Genomic DNA, 23,987 nt, shown 5'->3' with positions numbered 1-23,987 from the left:
ATATGGCTCGACATAGAAAATTTTAATTTATTTTCGCAAATGGGTTTTGATGTAATGCATGACATGCACGAAGGCTGTGCCAAATACGTCATGTGCTCTTTACTTGTGGTTTTTGTAGACAAAATGAAATATCTTACAATTGATATTGTTAATAACAAAATTTCCTCATTTCAATACGGTCCCGATAAAAAAGATAAGCCCGTCACGCTGGCCATGTCCAATTTACGAAAAGGCAATATACGTTTAAATGCTGCCGAAATGAGCACATTTTGCAAGTATTTTGGTGTAATGTTTGGTGATTTCATTCCAAGACATAATAAATATTGGCAACTGTATATTCAATTAATGACTGTTTTAGATTTTATTATGTCACCCCGTTTTGTATCTGAGCAAATAGACTATTTTAAGTATATGATCGCTGACTTTTGCGAAATGTACATCACACTGTTTAACCAAAGTCTTAAGCCTAAATTTCACAATTTACTGCACTATCATTCGGCAATGTTACGTTTTGGTCCCTTGAGATTTCTGTCTTCAATGCGCTACGAAGCTAAACATCGCTTCAACAAGTTAGCTGCAAAATCAACAAATAACCGAATTAACATGACACTGACAGTAGCTCGAAAGCATCAGTTGATGTTAAATGACATATTCTTGAAAGAAACTATTCGTTCGCCTCTTTCGTTTGGGGGCCAAGCAGAAGTACCAGTTAGTGAATGTAAACAGATTTTAGATCAAATGCAATGGTCAGATATTACAAAATTATATAAAGTGAGTTGGGCGGCAAAGTGTTCCGAGCGCTACCAAGTAAATTCTGTAATAGTTACTGCTATTAATGAAGAAAACATTTATTTTTCCAAAATTGATGACATATATGTTGATGGAGTGTCTAAGATTAGTTTCAAGGCTAAGCCTTTACAAACAATTGGTTTTGATAATCATTACCATGCTTATAATGTACTGGACTCATTACAATCATCACACATATACATTGATCAAGACACCATGCAGTATCCGTTTTTGTGCAACTGTGTAGTCATTGGGCATAACATTAATCTTCCTGAGTATCATATCGTACTCAGTAAACCGATTTAATTAACCCAACTAGAGTAAGATTTAATAATTTGTAGTAATAGTAAGTATGATTACAATTACTTATGCAGGTAATGCATACCCTAACTCAGTTTAGTAAATTAAGTTCAAAAGGGCCGTGGAACATTACAGTGTTAACAATTCCTATTTTAAACATATTTTTGTTCGTATTTTATTTTACAGGAAGTAATCAAATGTTATATTACGGTAAATATGTAATGATTATTGATGGGAATAGCCCTCATTATGAAAACAGTTTTGTTCATGCAGTGATAATATGCTAATAACCCAAAAAAAAATAAAAAATCTGCGGATATAATTCGTGGTTTGGAAAATCCCCCCCCTACACCCTCGAGGACTTTTAGTATGTTTATCTGGACACCACAAGGTATAAATAACTATACCAATTTTCAAAACAACACGAATTATTTCCGCTGATTGATATTTTCGGCTTAATTTGACGTGGCTATAAGTTTAGTTTCTATTTAAACGATATGTAACTACAGTTGTGGCCCTAAGCGCCACTTGCACCATCCTACTAACTAATGAGGGGTTAACCGGTTAACCCCTCATTAGTTAGTAGGATGGTGCAAGTGGCGCTAGATTGTTGTGTTAGGAAACACCTTGCATGTAAGTAGTGACCTGATGTATGAATAGCGTTGTCACTATAATATTGACAGTAAGGTACAGAACTGCACGGGGTGGGTCACGTTATACTGTTGTTGGTTATTACCAGTACTTAGGTTAGGTTAGGTTAGGTTAACAGCAGGTAGATATATCGTCGGGTGATAAGCAAAAGTCACTAAGTACCACCACAAGTTCATAGCCATAGTGAACCGTAATATTATGCGAATAAGGTTGATTTTTGTTTAATTATTTTTCAGTAGTTAGTGAGTTTTGCTTGTTACCTGACGGTATGCTAATTATTATTATTTGTTCACATTTAGCGGGTTCGATTCCCGGATCAGCCAGGCGATTTTTCTTAATTATTTGCAATTCGTATTGTTTTGAAATAAAAATGAAAGGAAGCTATTTTTACTTCTACTCGTCAAATATATGGTCATACTTCTAATCCATTCGCATCCATTTAACTTTGAAATAGTAGGTACAGTCAGCTTCAAATAGCCAGCCAAAGTCGCCAAATATGTCGCAACACACCTTTCTTGCCATGGGAATAAGGTTGTGTTTCGATATATTTGGCGAGTTGTCACCAAATATTTGACGAGTGGAAGTAAAAATAGCTTCATTTCTATATTTATTTAAAAACAATACGAACTACATTCAAAGAATTTGAAAAAAGTCGCCTGGCTGATCCGGGAATCGAACCCGCTTTTTTAGTACTTCTAAAGCGGGTTCGATTCCCGGATCCCGCTGACGGTACTTCTGTATAGTGGCTAGAGGGTAAATAGTATTTAAATAGGTATTTTAGTGTTGAATAATAATCACTTTTATATTCGACTCCGTATATTAAAATAACCAGTTAACTGTACAATGGTTCAGGCGGGACTGGCGTCCCGTTGATCCGTTCCTACGGATATGGGTTTTGGCTAATCAGATCAAATCGCGGTGCACGCGCGCTTGAATATGAGCTGACATAGCTTAACTGTTACTATACCGCTAAATGTGAAAAACAAAAAAAACCTTTCAATTTTACTGTACCGATCGAAAGGCTCAATCAAAGGGTTCTTCAAAATAACATAGCATCTTAAATAAATGTATGTAATTAAGCCTTCCGATCGGTACAGTAAATTGCAGGTCTTTCTTTCATTTAGCGGGTTCAATTCCCATTTTCGAAACACCGAGTGTTTGTTTTTGATTTACATATTAGTAAATAGTTGATTTTTCACTGGAAACTTTTAGTTTCCCATTATTATCTACATTATTTGTATTTTAGTGGGCAACATTTTTTTCTATTCTTACGGACCTGCAAACGTTTTTTAATAATAAAAGTTAGTTTTATAAATATTGTTGTATTTTTTCAGGTAGCTATTGTCGTTCGCGACTTTTGGCATTGCTAGTTCTGCAATGTTGAACGTAAACATTGCTATCCCCGCGATATTCCACTGCGGAGCTAGCAACGTCAGCATTGCTATCCCCGCAATATTCCACTGCGGAGCTAGCAACGTCTGAATTGCTATCCCCGCAATATTCCACTGCGGAGCTAGCAACGTCAGCATTGCTATCCCCGCAATATTCCACTGCGGAGCTAGCAACGTCAGCATTGCTATCCCCGCAATATTCCACTGCGGAGCTAGCAACGTCAGCATTGCTATCCCCGCAATATTCCTCTGCGGAGCTAGCAATGTCAGCATTGCTATCCCCGCAATATTCCTCTGCGGAGCTAGCAATGTCAGCATTGCTATCCCCGCAATATTCCACTGCGGAACTAGCAACGTCAGCATTGCTATCCCCGAAATATTCCTCTGCGGAGCTAGCAACGTCAGCATTGCTATCCCCGCAATATTCCACTGCGGAACTAGCAACGTCAGCATTGCTATCCCCGCAATATTCCACTGCGGAGCTAGCAAAGTCAGTATTGCTATCCCCGCAATATTCCACTGCGGAGCTAGCAACGTCAGCATTGCTATCCCCGCAATATTCCTCTGCGGAGCTATCAACGTCAGCATTGCTATCCCCGCAATATTTCACTGCGGAACTAGCAACGTCAACATTGCTGTCCCCGCAATATTCTACTGCGGAACTAGCAGCGTCAGAATTGCTATCCCCGCAATATTCCACTGCGGAGCTAGCAAAGACAGTATTGCTATCCCCGCAACATTCCACTGCGGAGTTAGCAACGTCAGTATTGCTATCCCCGCAATATTCCACTGCGGAGTTAGCAACGTCAGCATTGCTATCCCCGCAATATTCCACTGCGGAACTAGCAACGTCAACATTGCTGTCCCCGCAATATTCTACTGCGGAACTAGCAGCGTCAGAATTGCTATCCCCGCAATATTCCACTGCGGAGCTAGCAAAGTCAGTATTGCTATCCCCGCAATATTCCACTGCGGAGTTAGCAACGTCAGTATTGCTATCCCCGCAATATTCCATTGCGGAGTTAGCAACGTCAGCATTGCTATCCCCGCAATATTACACTGCGGAGCTAGCAACGTCAGCATTGCTATAACCACAATATTACACTGCGGAGCTAGCAACATTAACATTGCTATCCCCGCAATATTATTCTGCTGAGCTAACAATATCAACATTGATGACTTCTCTATTCCGTCTTTCAACTTTGCTAAAACTACGACTTCAAAGTAGTTTATATAACGAAGTTCACTTGATAAAACCACAAAATAAAAATTGCTAAAATAGCTATGTTCGGAATAGGCATCAAAGAAAAATTGTTAAAAACTAAATTTGTTAAATTAACAATGTTCATATTGCAATGTAAAGATTTGCTAAATTAGCAATGTTATAAATCACAACTTTTACTATGTATTATTGTCAACGTTATTTCACAATGTCGACATTGCTGAATATTCACAAAGTTAAAATTGCAAAATAGGAGCAGACAGAGTCAAATTGCGAGAAATGTTACGTTGTGAAATTAGCTATATGATTTTTCACAAAGTTGAAATTGCGAAATAGGAGCCGACAGAGTAAAATTGTGAAAAATTCGACTTTGTGAAATTCGCTATGTGCTTTTTCACAAAGTTAACGCTTTCGCTTTGTCATTTACGCAATTTTTTTTCGCAAAATTAAGCTTGCTGCGCCCGCAATTTGACTCTGTCGGCTCCTATTTAGCAACGTTTTTTTGTTATTTTCACAATAGTTTTCTCTGAGTGTGCATTTTTTTTTAAATAAATAATCAATTTTTATGTTTTTAAATAAAAATTATAATAAGAATTTGGGATGCAGAAATAAATTTTACGTTTTAAAAATTAAATCATCAAGATGTCGTCCGTAGCGCTTGCGGCACTCTTCCAGTCTTGTTTGTAAATTTTGAAAGACTTAACAAGACTTTCGTGTTAAGAGATTTCCTGGCTCCGAAACTTCACGAATCGTATGGTTACAACAACAACAAATGGTTTCAGCAAGACGGGGCCACCTGCCATACAAGTAACGTGAACCTGGAAGTTTTGCGTGAAATGTTTCCTCAAAAATTGATATCGAGGCGAGGTGACATTGCTTGGCCTCCCAGGAGCCCTGACTTAACTTCGGCAGACTTCTTTTTGTAGGGTTACTTGAAGAGTAAAGTGTACTCCAATAATCCGACAACCACAGCAGAATTAAAGGAGAATATTCGTCAAGAAATTCAGTCAATATCTCCGCAACTTCTAACGAAAGTCTTTCAAAATTTACAAGCAAGACTGGAAGAGTGCCGCAACCGCTACGGACGACATCTTGATGATTTAATTTTTAAAACGTAAAATTTATTTCTTTATCCCAAATTCTAATTATAGTTTTTATTTAAAAACATAATTTTTTTTTTTTTAAATGCATTTATCACTGGCCCACCCTGCACATAGAACCGGTAAACAGCCTTCTGACCAACTGACTGATACTTTTTTATGATGATTTGTGCTGTAAAAATGCCTGTAATCTTATAACTTATTGTGGTTTTGTGGAGCGTCATCTATTTTATAACTGAAAACAATCAAGTTAAAAATTGTTTCTTATTTTTGTGGCGTTAACTTATTTGAAAGTTAAACCAATTGACTTACACATTTAGAACCTACGTCACTCGCGCTAAACTTAGCCTTTTTATTTAAGGGTCGTCTTAATTTTACTTGACCTAAAACTCGTTTTAGATACCCGAAGATGAATAAATAGGGTTTATAATTAAAAATAGGTTACGATACTTACGATTGTAAGCCGATTCTTCAATTAAAACACCATCGTAAAGCAGTAAACTTTTATTTCGTTCTGTACGAGGTAAATACGGAACGTCAGGCATATTATGGATCGCTTTATCGACGTGATACTGATAAAATAACTGTCACTTTTTAACATTGCGGGATAGACAACGGACACAGCTTTATCACGCGGTCACGTAGTCAAGAACGACCATCATATCTGTACTGTTGATACGATTTAATTATGTCACAGGAGTGTAAAGCCTGACCAGGAATATATGATCACGCGCCATGTTGCGGAATTTCACTGGAACTATTTTTTTCATACTATATACTGAACTGTCACCCTAAACATGAGAATATCTTGACAATGATCATATATTTCTGGTCAGGCTTTATATTGTTCGACTACCCAAGATATACTAACTCTCCCGCGGTCCCGGTTCGGCCCTCAAAGGCCCGCGCCGAAACTTGATATTTAAAACAAATGAATAACTAATATGAATACATATAAAATTGTCACAAAAATTATATCGAACTATACACGACTTTCTCGTTAGAGTTTATAGACCCACAAATCGGCTGGCGTTCGAAGTATTGTTACGCGATAAGATACTTGACGTCTATACGAGACCTTAAAATGATTACTTACGTTGCGAGTTGATCGATTATGGCTAAGTAATTGGTGTTTGTATATATATTAATCATATGGGAATGACTGATTAAACAACATTATTCTTTTGTTGATTACGGGAATTTTAATCCTATCTATATGTTTTGTTTGTACTGTCATAGATTTATTAGTAGAGAAGGCCGTTCCATCGGTTTGCCGCTATCACTGTCACATTTCGCAAGAAAGAACGGGAAAGACCACGCGCGCCAAGTGTCACTTTTGTTCGAAATTTGTCGATTTATATTTATTTTAAAAACGTTGCCTTACAATATCGAAATTCGAAAGCGGTAAAATTACTCTTTAAGTTAAGATTGTTTTTTCTTCTTTTTTTGTTTATAGTGTCACATAATAAATAACCGAGTAAAGTTGGATTAAAAGTCCTAGTTAGAGGTTACTTTGGGAATTAATTGTATCGAGCGAAGTGTCATAATTCGTGTATCGGAAGCGTATAAATTAAAGATAATGTAATCAAGAACTACATATTTATTTCCACGTCTGCGAATATCAACGTCTCTTAGAAAAATATGATCATATAAGGAAATTTTTCGCCTTCTGGCTCAGGGAACCGCCTTAAATGTAGCTTCTAGCTTTCCATCAGGACAGGGTCCTTATGTTTCATGTGCAATAAGAACCTTTTTACCAGAATTTCTGGTGGAAGTTCAGATGGAAAGGACCTTATTGCACATGAAGCATTAAGGACCCTTCTATGCTAGAAAGCCACAAATGTTAAATTGGAAAACACCATCAAAGGTATGTATATGGTAACGTTTGCATTGCACCCACAAACAATCCAGTTATGTTAATTACTACATGGCTACTTACAATTTAAATACTTATTTAAACTAGTGCCGTGTAGGGAATGCAAACCGGTTTTCAATCGTATGGGAAAACCGGTTAATAACCGGTTATTCACCGAAATTTCATACAAATAAAAACCGGTTTGCATTCCCTAGTGCCGTGCCTACAGAAAATTTCTCCGAAATATGTAGTCATTCAATGTAGTCGATAGTTATACTAATATTTACCTTTCCGGTGGCGAATCTAGTGCATTCGCCACCGGAAAGGTAAATATTTTCTAAAACGCACTATTAGTCAATACACTCTAATTTCGAAAGCCCCTCTTCTCATAAGAAACTAGGCCCAAAACACCATATTTCCAAAAGGGTCCATTCTCGTTTTACACCAGAACCATTGCGAACAGGTCCCAAAATACCCCAAATTGTGTTCACCTGTAGGTGGCGAAATACTTTAGTGTCATAATGCATGTGTTTTCAAATCACTTTAATCCCAGAATACCCTTTTTTTCTCTTTTATTTCCGCATGTCTCTTTGTAATTGCTATCAGCCGTAACCGTTGCCCGTTTCACGCTAAGAGTCGTTTTTGCAAAAACAGTTTTTAATGAAATATTCTTTTGAGCGATTCTGACGCTTTATGCCAGGAACGCAGAATGTCAGATTAGCAGGATGCCAGATTCGCAAAAAGTCAGATTCTCATAATGTCAGATTCGCATAAATTCCTAAATGTTCATTCTTCGTAGGTCTAATTCCCCAAATGTCAAATCTGTAGTAAAACATTCCCTTCACAACTTAACTAGACGGAGCCCCGGCCGCTTCGCGGGGCTCCTATTTCTGGGCAGTTTGCCCTTCGGGCATTTGAAGCTACCTAACGAACCTAACCTACCTACCTATTGATTTAGTGTGAACTAGTGTGAAGTCCGTGAAAACATTACACTTCGGTGAAAAAAGCGTAGGTAGGTTAGGTTCGTTAGGTAGCTTCAGATGCCCGAAGGGCAAATCGCCGAGAAATAGGAGCCCCGCTCCGCGGGGCTCCGTCTAGTTAAGTTAATAATCTGACTTTTTGCGAATCTGGCATCCTGCTAATCTGACATTCTGCGTTCCTGGCAGAAAGCGTCAGAATCTTTTGAGCTATATGTGGCTGTTTCAAAACTTCTTGGCCACTTTCAGTTGTAATTGAACAAAACCTTAATCTCTCACCCATAGACACTAGCTATCAAAATTAATTTAGGCCATTTACATTATTTCAGTGTCAACGTATGACATAAACGTAAACCTTAACCTTACAAAGAGACGTGCGGAAATAAAAGAAAAAAAATAGGGTATTTTGGGATTAGAGTGGTTTGAGAACTATGCATTAAATATGAGACTAAAGTATTTCGCCACCACAATTTGGGGTATTTTGAGAAAGGTGTATTTTGGGCCTAGTTCGCAATGGTTCTGGTGTAAATCGAGAATGGGACCTTTAGGAAATATAGTGTTTTGGGCCTAGTTTTTTATGAGAAAAGGGGCTTTCAAAATTAGAGTGTATTGACTAATAGTGCGTTTATGGTACTAGTGCATTCGCCACCGGAAAGATATTTCAGCACGACTTAACTGAGATGGTTGCAGAGGTAGAAACTTAGATATTTTCTAGTTTATCTAATGTAAGCTTTCAACCACAATCGTATTACAGTTGTATCCAGTACTAGATAGTAATTTGACGTTTGCTGTCATTTTTTGTCACAAACAACAAAAAAATCCTACAACATGGAACTTTTACCCCCCAACTAGGGAATGCAAACCGGTTTTTATTTGTATGAAATTTCGGTGAATAACCGTTTTTTCCATACGATTGAAAACCGGTTTGCATTCCCTACCCCCAACCCGTTAAACTAAGGGATGGAAGTTCTCATGAGACTTCCGGAAATTTTGATGCTAGAGGTCTGAAAATTGATATATGGATGTTATAAATAATAAAATACGTATTTCAGAATTTTTATTAAATCACCCCACTTTCTTTAAATTAGGGGATAGAAGATGTCACAAGGAACCTACAAAAAGTAGCGAAGATCAGTGAATTTTGAAATCCCACCAAAAACATTTTTATGTAAAATGTTGCCAAGACGACCTTAACCTCCTAAGTCCTGCGGTACCAAATTTTGTACATAATAAAAGTCACCCTTCAGTCCCAGCATTAAGTAAATTACTATAGTAATAAACACCGATAGTACATATTTCGGTACAAAATGTTTAGATGCCCCCCGGCCCCGCTTTCAAATTTGAATGCTCGCGCGGAGTATTCTGACAGTCCATAAAGTTGTAAATAGTCTGTTCAGGACTGACAGCAAATATTTACAAAAAATGAACAAGAGGCCTTCGCTTGTAGAAAGCTCTTGGGATATAACAGACGGTGGCCAGATATTGGCAGAGCAGTTGTAAAATGTATTTTTGGCAGCCATTTTCGTGTTTCCCAGAATCATAGCAATTTTCTTTCTGACGTCCGCAGGAGCTCCCATGGCCATTACCACGAACAGGAATAGACGGACTTTTCTATTTAATGGAATATTTTGCTTAGCAACGCTAAATTTCGGATTTCAAAAATTACGTAAAGCCCGGCCAGAAATATATGATCATAGAAGGCGCTGTTATTCTCATGTATGTGGTGACAGTTCACATTAGTATGAAAAATTTAGTTCCAATGAAATTCCGCAACCATGACTTAATCTAACCTTTTTTTTACACTTGTAATATTTATATATATATTTAGTATTGTATGTATGTATTATTATTTATCTCCACGGGACTTAATCGCGTAAAATAGTTTTAAATTTACCTCCGACGTTTCGAGGACGGCGTTGTCCCCGTGGTCTCGGAGAAGACTGGCTAAAGTTGACATCAACATCTTCTAGGCGCGCGAGTTTCTCGAACTACCCGCACTTGGTCTTGTTTATTAACTTGAACGTTTTGCGCACTAGGGATGCTACCGGGTCGACACACAACACTCACAATATTCGATTTTTCAACTTTCGATATTTGGTTTCGCTTACACTTACTAATGACTGGGTTCCATGTGGATGAGATCTTAAAACCTTCGTCTCGATTGAAATTTATATGTTTCTTGATTTCAATGGCTTCACGGATTTTTCTATTATAAAACCCACGATCTGTAGAGAGTATTCTAGGGTTGTGAAGCTCAATCCAGTGGTTTGGCCCTGACTCTAGTAAATGCTCAGCAACGGCAGACTTGTTCACCTGACGGTTCTTGACAGCTGCGATATGTTCCTAAACTCGCTCCGCAATGGTACGTTTCGTTTCCCCGATGCCAGTCTTCTCCGAGACCACGGGGACAACGCCGTCCTCGAAACGTCGGAGGTAAATTTAAAACTATTTTACGCGATTAAGTCCCGTGGAGATAAATAATAATGAGTAAAAATCGTGAAAGTTTAAATCAGTGTATGTATGTATGCTGGTATGTATTTTATGTATTTTAATCTATAATGTTATTTATGTATTTTATGAGTAGACAATGTTAGTTTACTTTTTTAAATATTATTGTACATCCCGTAAGTTTGTTTATCTGACCTGGCTAGAGTTTTCCACTCATCTAATCGAAGGTTAGCTGGAATAGATCCCTTATAGGGATAAGTGCGCCTTTGTACTTCCATTACTGTAATTTATTTTTGTAAACCTGTGTTGTGTACAATAAAGTGATTACTACTACACTATTAGTTATTCTGTGCTACTACTACTTAATTTGGCAAGCATATCAGGGAATATAGAGTTAACATGATGCAATTTTGCGGTTAAATTTCCTTGTCTCCTTGTCTTTATTTCAGTTTATTCCTTAAAACATTTTTTATACCACGTCGGTGGCAATCAAGCATACGGCCCGCCTGATGGTAAGCAGTTACCGTAGCCTATGAACGCCTGCAACACCGGAGATATTACACGCGCGTTGCCGACCCTTTAAAAACCTGTACACTCCTTTTTTGAAGAACCCCATACTGTACAACCCCCTAAAACCCACCCCAACCCCTTAAACCCCTTAAAACATAAATGCAGTTTATATTTTTAGAGTTATGAATACGATTGTCATGACTTACTTGCTACGAACCGTTCTTGAAAAACTGTTTATACGCTTAAAATTCTTCGCGTATCACAATGTCGCAAGTTTCACAATCGAATGGTACGTAAAATGTTGTTATAAATGCGTTAAATGATAAATCTGCCGCCGGTCACTGAACGCTCAGCCTTCGAAAGTCCCTTGCACATTACTGACATTACCTTACTAGTCCCTTGCCACTGCTGATTCGACGTATTCAATATACACATTAAAACTGTCGTGATGGTGTTACGTGGCCGCTACTACTGTGTTGTAGCAGGTATTTTGTACCTCAAGGTGTATTTAACATTTTACTGAAGCTTTTCCTTAAAGTATTGCGTTAATAACATTACTGCATAATGGGACTGATTTACTTAGGTACTCTTAGAAGCTTATGATTTTTATAACTATAATTCCATATAGGTAGTACCAGGCTGTTAAAACAGTCCCGTGGCAACAGTATTAAAATCCCTAGCAACACGATATGTTACATTAGTTACACCGACATAGAAGTTTGTAATACCCGTATGCACTTCAATATCTTCTAATCCAGTTGAGTGTTGATTTATGGCATTGGTTGTCTAAGCTAGGCTCGGCGGGCAGTGCCCTCCTTTCACCTTCAACGCAGATGGCTCCACAGAAACCCTGAACTCAATCGCGACCTGAGCCTTTGCTTGTTTGCAGAGGTCTCTCATCAAATAAACATGCATTACTGCCATTAGACTTAAAATAAATAGCTGAGATTTTGCAGATGAAACCATTTATTCGTTCTGCATCACCACTGAAGTAGTTAATACATTAATAAGTCTGCGTGACACGTATATCTATAGCACCAGAACATGCATTAACATTTCCATTCTGTGATTATCTCCAATCTTTCACGAACTGGGTTACACGAGATACGAAAGCATAGGTCGTCGAAGTCATGACACATAACAAAAATATCTTTATTGGAATAAGTTTATTTATTAACGCATAATATTTTTCTGATTACTGGCTTAATTTGCTAAAATTCTAGTAGACAATTCCAAACTTCTTATTTTGACAAACATAACTTTAACGATCGTTAGGTTTAGAACAACCGCCCCATAAATTTATGACGAGTTGCACCAACGTATGTGACGTCTGTCAACGTCTCAACGTCATCATAATTGACTAAAATGCTTGTAGGTATAACAAGTTTGTCTTTACTCTATGGAAAGACAGCTACCGCCGCCGCCGCCATATTTGACAGTGATTAGTTTGGATATTGTGCGTAGTTCAACCCGCCCTTATTCTATTTTAACCAGTATTTGAATCTATTTCTATTTACACTCTGTATGTATGAATCCTTCAGTGTTGTAGTCATTAATTTAATTAGCATTTCTCAGTGTCTCGACATGAAACCTTATTGAATAGCTTGAACTATCGCGCATTTATTTATGATGTTGCTTTAATATTCTCGTTTGTTTACGTGGAACGCAAAACGCAAGCTTTTAATTTATCTTTGCAAATTCTCGCTTATTAATATTGATATATTTGCTATTAGGTACAAATTATGTTTTTAGAGCTTTATCACTTTAGTGCTTAGCTAAAACTTCTTCTTCTTCCTGCCCTTAATCCCAACTTCATTTGGGGTCGGGCCTTCTTGTGCGCTTGCGCCAGGCCAGTCTGTCCTGGGTTGTCAACAATGGGATATTCTGGGTTTTTAGGTCCCTCTCGACGGTGTACCACCAAGTGGCGGGCGGTCTGCCTCTGCCTCTTGGTCGCTGCGTGCTATTAATGTTCAGCACTGTTTTTACGGAGTGGCTATCGTCTCGCCTCATGACGTGCCCGTACCATCTTAGTCGGCCCTCCTTGACCTTCTCGGCTATTGGTGCAACTTTGAAGGAACCTCTCACGTATTCGTTCCGCACTTTATCTAAGCGCGTCACGCCTCCTGCCCACCGGAGCATTTTCATCTCTGCTGTGTGGAGCTTTTGCTCGTGCTTCCTCAAAGTTGCCCAGCATTCGGAACCATATGTCATGGCAGGTCTGACGGCCGCCTTATATACTTTGCCCTTAGTTTTTATTGGCAGCTTATCTGCTTAGCTAAAACTTGCTTATACTAAAATAAGAGCCTTGTATAGTGCGACATAAAATAGTAGAAATTAAATAAAATGGAAAAATTCCATACTAAATTGCCATGTTTAAGTATTTTACGTGAAAAATGTCCCAGGAAGTGGCGCCCTCAATAATTTTCTACAATTTCTTGTCGGTCTATAAGTTCTTTTTGTTTGATTCCAATCAAAAAGGCGTGTTAGGGCATTGCGGTGCAATCAAGTGCTCTACTTAATACTTTTGCTTTAATTTAAATGTAACTTTTTATGCCAGCACTTAAGACGTTAGCATTAATCGCCCTAATAAGATTCCTTTTTCGAAATGTAGTTTATTTATTTATTATAATTATCTTCAATATTGCCGTTATGATTTCAGATCTACCTATAGTTATTCACATATTGTCTGCAATAAGCTGGTTAGAGAATACGATTGATCTAGCACGTTACAACAGGAGTAGGTATTGTATACGATAATACGATGTACTTAATATTTTGCCTCTATATACTTAGTTTAATAATAAACATATGAAACACTATTGACACCTACGGTTAAACTCATCACGATTGGTAGGAAAGGAATAGATAAGGAAAGAAGAATGAATAATATACGTCAAGTGCGTATCAGATTTGAGATGTCTTAGTTAGAATCACTCTTTTGGTGCGAATCAATGACTCCGATTTTATTTTTTGATTTCATTTGGCTTGATTGCACTGTTGTTTTCTCGGCCATATTTGTACGATGGTGTAAAGCGAATATTTTTGTCCTGTATGCGCCCTATACGTTCTGAACCTCATCGTAAACAAACATCTCATAAACGTGCTTAAACATGAACGGTCAACAGTGATGTCATTTCAGTAAACACTGCTGTAATTAAAATCGGTTTATTATTACAAAGACTGAAAATTTCGTCTCCGCAGTAAAAAAATACTAACTGTTTTGTTAAATTGTCTAGCGAATCCAACCATCGCCATTTATAAGAAACGTGTCAGACGCACGATTAGTAAAGTGGGGATTATGTAGATTGTAGAAACACCTACAAAAGGTACACCTGTACAAACTAAATAGCGTGGAACAATATATATTTTCCGAACAAAACCAGTTTTCATCGGTGTTTACAAGGACATTATGAGTATTATTTTTAATATTAACGCCTAAAGAAAATAGAGATTACACCGTAGGAAAGGATTTGCTTATCGATGATTTCATTAATTAAACAGCCAGCCACAAGTGTATTTCTTTCAGATCAGAAACATTAGAAATAGGGCAATAACAATCAGCCTATTATATAGCCCTGTCTTAAATTTAGAGTCGCTGTGTTAAGCAAACATGTGCATGTTTTTAGAAGAAATGTGCCTAGTGCCGTGCCTAGCGTAACTTAATTGAAACTCATATTTAGACATTTCGAAATTTATGTCATGACTTTCAAAGCATAGGGAAAAAAATTGTAACTTACCTACAGCTAGACTATTACTGTCTACAATTATTTTGTATTTGGGTGCAAGAAAATACTCCTGATAATGGCGATAGTGGTCACGAGGCAGATAATGGTTAAATTAAAAAAGTATCAGCTGAGTGCAAATCTGTGACCCAAGCTGACTCGTGTATTCTGACGCAATTCGTGTCAAATTTACAACACGCATAACTGATACAAATTTTATTTACCTAATATCAACTGTCGATATTGTAGCTCGTTCCATGTTAAGTAAAGGAATAATGCAATTTACAACCTCCTTGTGTCCATTGGGTTGAGAAAATAATTGTATAAGGTTACTAAAGGGGCCCACTTCTGGTAATCAGTGACTGGTTACCAGTCCGCCAGACGATATCGGCCTGTCAGTTGTTCCGTCAAATTTTTGTTCGGCATTGTGTTCATCCTCACACCCTAGAACCTAAATGGTCGCGTACTGTGCGGTTTAAGAGGAATTTCCTCCCGCAGACGCTTCGGCTGTGAAATGAGCTTCCTGCCGAGGTTTTCCCGAGGGGCTAAAGGAGGATTAAAAAAAGGAGTGTACAGGTTTTTAAAGGGTCGACAACGCGCATGTCTCTGGTGTTGCAAGCGTCCATAGGCTACGGTAACTGCTTACCATCAGGCGGGCCTTATGCTTGATTGCCACCGACGTCGTATATAAAAAAAGGCTGATATCGTCCGGCGGCCTGATAATTAGTGGACCCCTTTATGGGTTTCTTTTGCGAATGCGTTAAGAGAGCATGTTTAGATTTTTCAGAACCTTGCTTGCTTAACTATTTCTAGTTTCAAATATCAATTAAAGGTTCGTAAAATAAACCATATACATAGCCTGTCGTTTAAAAAAAAACAATTCAGATTATTAATACTACACCACTGCCCTTCTATTCTACTTTTTAGTTTTTTGTAACCTCCAACAAAAACAGCTTATTCATCATCATAGGAGTTTTATGAGGTAGTATTATGAAAAACCGTCTGACATTATATTTTTTATCAAAAGCATGCTTATGTAGTACAAGTGTATTCAGCATTTACAGTCACCTTCCAAAATCGATAGCCAATGCGGCATTGACCTACTACTTCGATTCGATTTAAATAGTATTTGCTTGTCTGCTAAATATGAGTGGGCGTTAATATGTATTTTCGTTTCTATCCTCATTAATCATGTGTCAATTCTGCAGAAACACCTTTTAAAAATTTTTATTCGTATTTACGTTAATCTGTCAAACTGTTTGGATCTCCCCGCGAACCAAGGGATTTAGTATGTTTGACGTGTGCATCTGTATGTTGGTCTGTGGCATCATAGAATTATAGCTTGAAAACAGATTACTCTAGATTTATTTTTAATTTGAATTTTAAAGAACGCCCTCGATAGTTTTCTGAAATGATTCAAGCACATCTTTCAGCCGTTTTTTCTTCTTTTCTTTGATTTCGATCAAAGGAATTGAATCGATAGATCAAGAGGGAAAACTTTTAATACAATTTAGTAATTTGAAAAAGGAATTGCCTGTTGCACATTTATTATTCAGTAAATAAATATCCGGTAGATATTTACAATGAATTTTCCTTTTGCTTTATACATTTTAATAAGACACTTTCTTTAAGCATTCAGTGACGCAGGGTTAATATTGTTTCGTCGTCCGTTTACGGACCGTTTACATGTTGATTTCATATTGTAAGTTCAACAAACCAGAGATTATTTATTGACCCCCGTGGGCCTCGTGTCAATATTCTAATGATCGTGACTCTTGCCAACTAGAACACTGAACATTGTTATAAATATTAAAAGAAATGCGCCACGAGTATTTCAAAATGTAATTTTAGTTCTCATCTACTTGATGTGTTGAGGACTAAATTTTCAAGTGCCTTAGTTTTGAGACAATTTGCGGACTGTAAAGCTTCATATGTTTGGGAAAATTGTTTCTCCTTTGCTTGTTGTTTTTCCGCTCATCTATAGTAGACGCAAACCAAACTGACGACTGGGGTCGTAAAACTTCTCATTCACGCGTGGTCGCAGGTAGGGTGAGAGAGATAGAGATATGACCCCGGTCGTCAGGTTGTTTTACAGATATACAGATAATATTGTCTTCGGTTACCGCGATAGTTACTCATGAAATAAAACTATGAAAACAAATTATATCGCGTATATTGAATTTATAATACATCCCGACGTAAAGGGTTCGAAACGTCGGGATGTATTATAAATTCAATATACGCGATATAATCCGTTTTCATAGTTTTATTTCATGAGATATACAGATCTTTATTGGTAAAATAAAATACATTTTACAAGTCACTCAATTCTAGTTTTGAGTCTACTATAGATATACACTGCGAGTGATTTGTGTATGTCGAGTGTTGTTTCTACTGTTCCCTCCACAACCCAGTATCCTCGTTCGACACTTGATAATAAATTATCCATCTAACATACACTCTTTTAAACCATCGTTAGAGAACGTCGTTAATTCCCTCTAAATCCACTGTGATCCTTGACCGAATAACAGTCGATGGCCGTCCACCCGTCCGCCCGTGTTTATTGGCACGTTTACTCCAACACGAATAAAAGTTTCATAGCATACTGCCTCAGTTACAAAACGAAGAAACAAGATCAGCTGTGGATTGGGCAGGTTTGAAATTGATATTGGCAAAGGCTCGATTTGACCAATTGCGATTAGTGCATGAATTTGAGAATCAACGGCAACGTCATAATTTTAGGGACTAATCATGGAATAAATATCAGTTTTATCTGCTCGAAATTGTCACAAAAAAAATCTACGGTTTGATATACACTACCGCTCAAAAGTATTTAGGCACCCGCACTTTTCACCATACAATTGTATACAAAAATTATTTTCAAAATCATACTGTTCGATTGCAGGCAAATGAGTCTCTTACATGTTGGATTGAATTTTTATTTATGTAAATTGTTAAAGTTAGTGTTCTCAAATTGTTGTCCAAGACATCCTTTAAAATTTCGAGTTTACTTTATGCAACGATTTAAAAAACCCTTATGTACTAGTTCATACAAAATAAAACGATTTATGGATTTTTTTATGCTTGCCATTTGGTAAATAGGCAATGGTACACGAATATTCTGCAAATCATTTTGAAGCTCGATATGTTTGTTAAATTAAAAAAGTAAACTTCACAAAAAACTGTTACCCGACTGCGACTTAGCGGTATAATTCTGAAAGTCGATTTTTTATACAATTGTATGGAAAAAATTACGAATGCCTAAATAGTTATGAGCGGTAGTGTAGATTTTCAACTGGCTTCATTGCGTGTTAAAATTCCGCGTTCGTGGTGGTGGTTCGTGTTAAATTTACACTGGTAATAGACGGAAAAATTAAACCAAACAATGAAACATCGCCTCACATTACGCACTTAAACCGGTCCATAGTATAATGAAGAGCGTAGTTTACGTATAAAATAAAAATAAACTGAATTGGCGTATGCCAATTAAAATAGTTAAATTAATTCGGTCGTGTAGCCTAAGTTTCCGGCACGCCTCGCGTCTTTTTATATTTCTCATCTAACACGTGCATGATTTCGCTCTTAAAAGTATACTAAAATATCTTCACTTTTCTAGAATTGTGAATATGGGAATTGTGTGGAACGCGGAAGCGGCACTTTCATTACATTTGTGAAGTTTCTTGTTCAAAGTTCTTGAAATTTGCTAAATTTATTGTTAACGTCCCATTATACCGTCTGGATTAACAGAAGGTCAAGTCGATAATGCAATCGTTAACGTTGTCGCGAATATTACTGTCTTCGAGGTCATATGCGAAAATAAATTGAAGCAGATCAAGCGGCTGTAGATAAATATACCAAACCATATGTGGAGTCAGAGCTACCATTTCTAGTAATTAGCCTTCAATTATGATCAAGATTATAGCATCCACTGTTCCTGATGACTTATGTTTACGAGCTATTTGAAGTGTTTTACGTTTATACGGTCATATTGTCGTCATATAAAGAAGTAGGAACCCTTCATATTGCTATAAAAATTGCTATTCGCTTTCAAAATTCGATAGGTAGTATTAGTAGTTGTTAAAACTAATTTAGCGTAGTAAGAAACTTACAATGTTGTCATTGAAACTACAATTGAACACGCCGCGCCGCGGTGGTCTGCTGAGTGATCACGTGAACTTCGCAAGCAGCATTTTGCTCACTTGAAACGAAATAGACACCCACTTACTGTATTAACGGATGGCAATTCGACTATCGGGCACATCCTTTTTAGATCCTGACGTCAAATGTGTATTTTAGAAATATCTGTTAGGCATGATAGATGCCCATACCCATGACACGGTATCAATTTCTGTTAACTTGCATGATTTAGTTGTCAACTTACATAGATTTTATCTTGAACCTTAAGTATCGTTTTATAACATCTTGAAAACTGTAACATCGTTTTAAAACGGGTGTGAAATAAGGGCGCTTGAATATAAAAAAACCGGCCAAGTGCGAGTCGGACTCGCGCACGAAGGGTTCCATACCATTACGGAAAAAACAGCAAAAAAATCACGTTCGATGTATGGGAGCCCCATTTAAATATTTATATTATTCTGTTTTTAGTATTTGTTGTTATAGCGGCAACAGAAATACATCATCTGTGAAAATTCATGAGATACAGCCTGGTGACAGACAGACAGACGGACAGCGGAGTCTTAGTAATAGTCCCGTTTTTACCCTTTGGGTACGAAACCCTAAAAAGGATACAAAATATGTTGAAAATTCTCCAAATTCCCGATTGACGAGACAGTTCACAAATTAAGGATATAATGCAAAAACAAAAAAACAATATCTTGTTATTTGAAGATTAAACAACCCTATTTCTGTAGGTGACACTTAATATTTAAAAACATATTGGCTCTGTCCATGACCTCTCGATGTGTTCGGTGCTGTCAGTGCGGATAACAAAATAATTATCATAATAAATGTCTCTAAAATTTTACCCTGCTCCAATGAAACTAATAAACTACTGAAAGCGTTAATTAACTCATTTCTTCCATTAAACTGTTGAACGAAGCGCTTACTGTAAATAAGGAAATGAAATTGGCCGACAAGGGCAACCGTTTTCTGACTGTAGGTATACAGAGATAAGTTCCGCGAACGCTTGTACAAATTAATTGTGTCAACTCCAAAGAATAAAAATTATGTGAAAGTGGAGTAAACCTTCATAGGTTTTCTGTCTTTAAAGTCACACAGGCCAATTCGAACGTACACTGATATCAGAATCATCCGAATGGCATCTAAATGATGTCATTCAATTATCGTGCATTTCGCTCATACACTTATCCGTACATGTATCATTAGCGTTGGCGAGACGAACGATAACTAAATAACATGATTCAAATATCATTCTAATGTCACTAATTTCAGTGTACGTTCGATTTGGCCTGACAGTCATGTGATCATAGAATTCCCACAATATTTAGTCTTCACGACAAATGATTACTGTTCTAAACGTTAATATACTAACGCGGAGGTTATAAATATGTCAACTATGTTAATTTAATAGTGCGAACTAATTTTCGCAACATAAAATTGAAACTCAAGGTTTCCGTAAACGCGCATACGGATACCAATAAGAAATATTACTAAATCCCGTGCAAAATAAACCTGAAATACGAGCTTAGCTGAATAATTTGTGTTCATCCATAAACATTCAGATTCTTTAGCCGCGTTACTCAAATTCACGAGACGGAATCGCATTTCAGTTTCTCCAGTAATGCGATTTGAGGGATGTTCAGCGGCAATATCTGTAGCGGATTATTCGCATTTTTGACTGACTGTAAACAGATTGTCGACCTACTTTCCAGCATTGTGCAGCTCGCTGCGTATGCGCACGCGGCGCTTAGCCAAATCTATTTCGATTTTTATCTACGCGAACTACGTGGTCGCTCGCAGTCTGCCCCCTTTCAATTTTTGCAATGTTTACAGTTCAGCTGCCGTGCTTTACATCGTGGATACGCCGCGTGAACTAAAAATATATCGCGCACTGATAACAAATAATTGAAAACAAGGTTCAGTGCTCAGCTCACGTGCTGATAGCGCCGCGCCGTGCCGGCCAGCTAGCATCATATCATTAATATATTCGGAGATAATAATCGCGCCACTATGAACCTTGTGTTTTATTTATGCAATTAGATAAGTGGCAGTTTATTCTACTTATTAGGTATGCATTTATCTATTTCGGGCATGTTGGTAATTTAGTGTGCCGACCAAATCTAATAAATTTATTGATGAGTCGAGCCTCCTCCTATTCGGTCAATATTTAATATAAAGTGATTTTTCATATACTTTGTGTATGATAATCACTGATAAACATCGGTGGTTTCCGGTGGCTTGGATCAGTGCCCAATTCGCTTTCAAATTGCGTCAAATCCATTTCTGTATGCTGCGTGACTTTGTTTAATGATAAAGCTCGAATCGCAGCATGGCTATAAAGCTCGCTCTTGATATTACGAAAATTTCGAAATATTCATGCATTCTACAAGTTAAGTATACCTACAACACTATCACAGTGACAGAAGGTTCCTAAACTACTTATATGGTTTACAATTAAATTCTATACGGCATACAAATGAAGCTGTAAAATAAAATCGGTGGACAGCTTATGTTTCGTGACAGGCGACTGTAATTGCATTATTAGATAACATTTATATGATAGTTACATTGGAAAATTTTAAAGATACCAAGGAACTATATATGTGCATTTATATGCATTAATGTACAGTAATATTTTATTGATTGTCAGATATTGGTGATGAGTGTGATGACGTACTTTACGAGTTAGGATGCTTGTATCGTATCGCCAAATATTATCAGATAGTTTATATAAAGATGTATATTGTATATGTATAACACTCATTGTTTTAAGTCTTATTTTGCAATGTTTTCAACGAATAAGATTGTATTTACCTACCATTGGAGCTTCCTTTGTTTCAGATAATCAACGTGGCCCCTGATCGATTTCCATTCGATATCTTCATCGTGTAACCTCGTGCCTGCTGCACATCCATATTGAGAGGTAAGTACATTTTATGCAAATTCTTAAGTATTATTTTAGCCATGGAACATGTCAATGTTAATATCCACTATTCGCTGCGCCTATTCAACCAACTTGAGTGGGTTGATTTTACGGAATCATTTCATTCGACCATAATAGTGAATATAATTAAACTTTACTATTTGAATAATTACAGTTATCTTACTCTCATTTGGAAGTCGGGTAATGATGTATGTTATAGACAACAGTTTAGTAGGTATTTCACGATATCTTCGACCAACCAGACTAATCGGCTTCAATTAAATCCAATTAGTGTTGTTTTGATCAGTATGAATTAATCTTGGAATGACTTATCTTCAAATAACACAAGAATTATAGGTATGTTATGTTATACCTTTTGGCGCGTGCTTATTACCTATCATTGTTTACTTCTCCACGACTGACACGCCTAAAGATTTCACATCCTTAAGATATTTCTTTAGGAATTGCTGGCCATCTTACATTTACAAACTACATATTCCTTTGAGACACCCCATCAGTCTTCTTTCCCTTATCTGAATGATCACGGGCGCATGTGGTTTCAAAATTTCTCCAAAATCCAACGTGTTTTAGATTTAGGCGCGTGTCTCCCGCTGCGGTATACGGTGCCAAAGTTTCCTAGGCAGTTTATTTCCGTGCAAACCGAAAATCGCTGACGCACGCGGCCGGTCAAAGCTCCGAGCGTGACGTGCGCTTGTCAGGTTTCTATTATTGCCTAGCTAGATATTCCCAACACTTAAAATTTGTGTTTCCCGTCGTTTTTAGTTTTAATTGATTTTCGTGCAACAGGTTAGTAAGGACTTCGTTGTCTTGAGCGAGAGAAGTATCTAATTACAAGTTTTCAAACAGCATCTTGTCTCGTTATTGCTGAGGTTTACGTTTAAAGGCGTAATGTATGGTTCCTGGTATAGTTTTTTGTGTATAGATCGTAATTAAGACCAAGTTATAGATTTAAGGTTAATTTTGTTTAATACAAATTTCTAAATGACGGATACTAGGTATAAGGACAAATAATTATCAACGATTTGACAGAAGTGTATGGAAAACGCCATTAGACTTCTCAGCTAATTCGAGATGTATAAAATGTAATATAAGCGTTTTAATGTGCAATTTATTCCTACATTATCCGGGCAGAATTCATGCATAAATATTATTATAAGTTTTAATGACTTACTCGTACCTACATTATTTCCTTTTTCTTTTCCCAATGTTCTTAAAAAAACGATGTAAAGAAAGCTAAGCGAATTTCACATTTTATTTATTTTTCAATTGATACATAGTTGTACGAGTAATAAAAAGAAAAACAACAACATTAACAAGTGAAAAATATTTTCCTTAGCATTCTTACTTGTAATCACGTTAATAAAATTACCAGAGCGCGTAACTATATCTTCCTTGGGAACAGTGAATCGAGGGTTGAATCGAGAGTTGATTATACAACTTATACACCATGGTCACGAGCGTAACGGACCACTTGCCCTTTTCACTATGCACCCTAATAATATTCCCTACCTTAGTAGGTCTGACCTGGCACAATAACGTACCTACGCAGTAAAGATGTAGGGCAGGGTTAGGAAAGGAGAGTCCAACAATGTATTTTTCCCCTCACTAGCTCGGAAAGTTTTCTTTTATCCTTAAAAACAAGCGGGGAAAAACGCATTTTATTCACTAGTGGGGAAAGTAATTTGACATTGGATGGAGCGTGTTTAAGTAGCTTGACAGATAACAAATCGTAAAACGCTCATAATAATGATTCGTTTGATATTAATTATCATTAAACAAATGGTTTGAGAATCAAATAAAAAATACCCAATTTAGCTTTATTTAATGATTTTATGTCATAAACCTTAAAGTTCTCACGTAAAAATACAGAATTTCCAGTTTTTTGTTATAATATAGTAAAAAAATGAGTGATTGCAGTGATGAAGATGATCTAACGCC

General features: G+C 37.0%; 1 long non-coding RNA gene across 1 annotated transcript in view; it reads left to right on the top strand.

Annotated features, from left to right (window-relative positions):
- LOC134743257 (uncharacterized) overlaps nucleotides 1-23,987 on the top strand; it is an 89,331-nt gene that overhangs the window by 18,259 nt on the left and 47,085 nt on the right. The window contains exon 2 of the long non-coding RNA XR_010128001.1: nucleotides 21,947-22,028. This is a non-coding gene — a long non-coding RNA (uncharacterized LOC134743257). The remainder of the gene's footprint in view (nucleotides 1-21,946; nucleotides 22,029-23,987) is intronic.

The sequence above is a fragment of the Cydia strobilella genome, chromosome 7, assembly GCF_947568885.1.
Source record: "Cydia strobilella chromosome 7, ilCydStro3.1, whole genome shotgun sequence".
Classification (NCBI taxonomy): domain Eukaryota; kingdom Metazoa; phylum Arthropoda; class Insecta; order Lepidoptera; family Tortricidae; genus Cydia; species Cydia strobilella.
The sequence above is the reverse complement of the archived record's forward strand: the minus strand, read 5'-3'. Positions and strand labels throughout refer to the sequence as shown.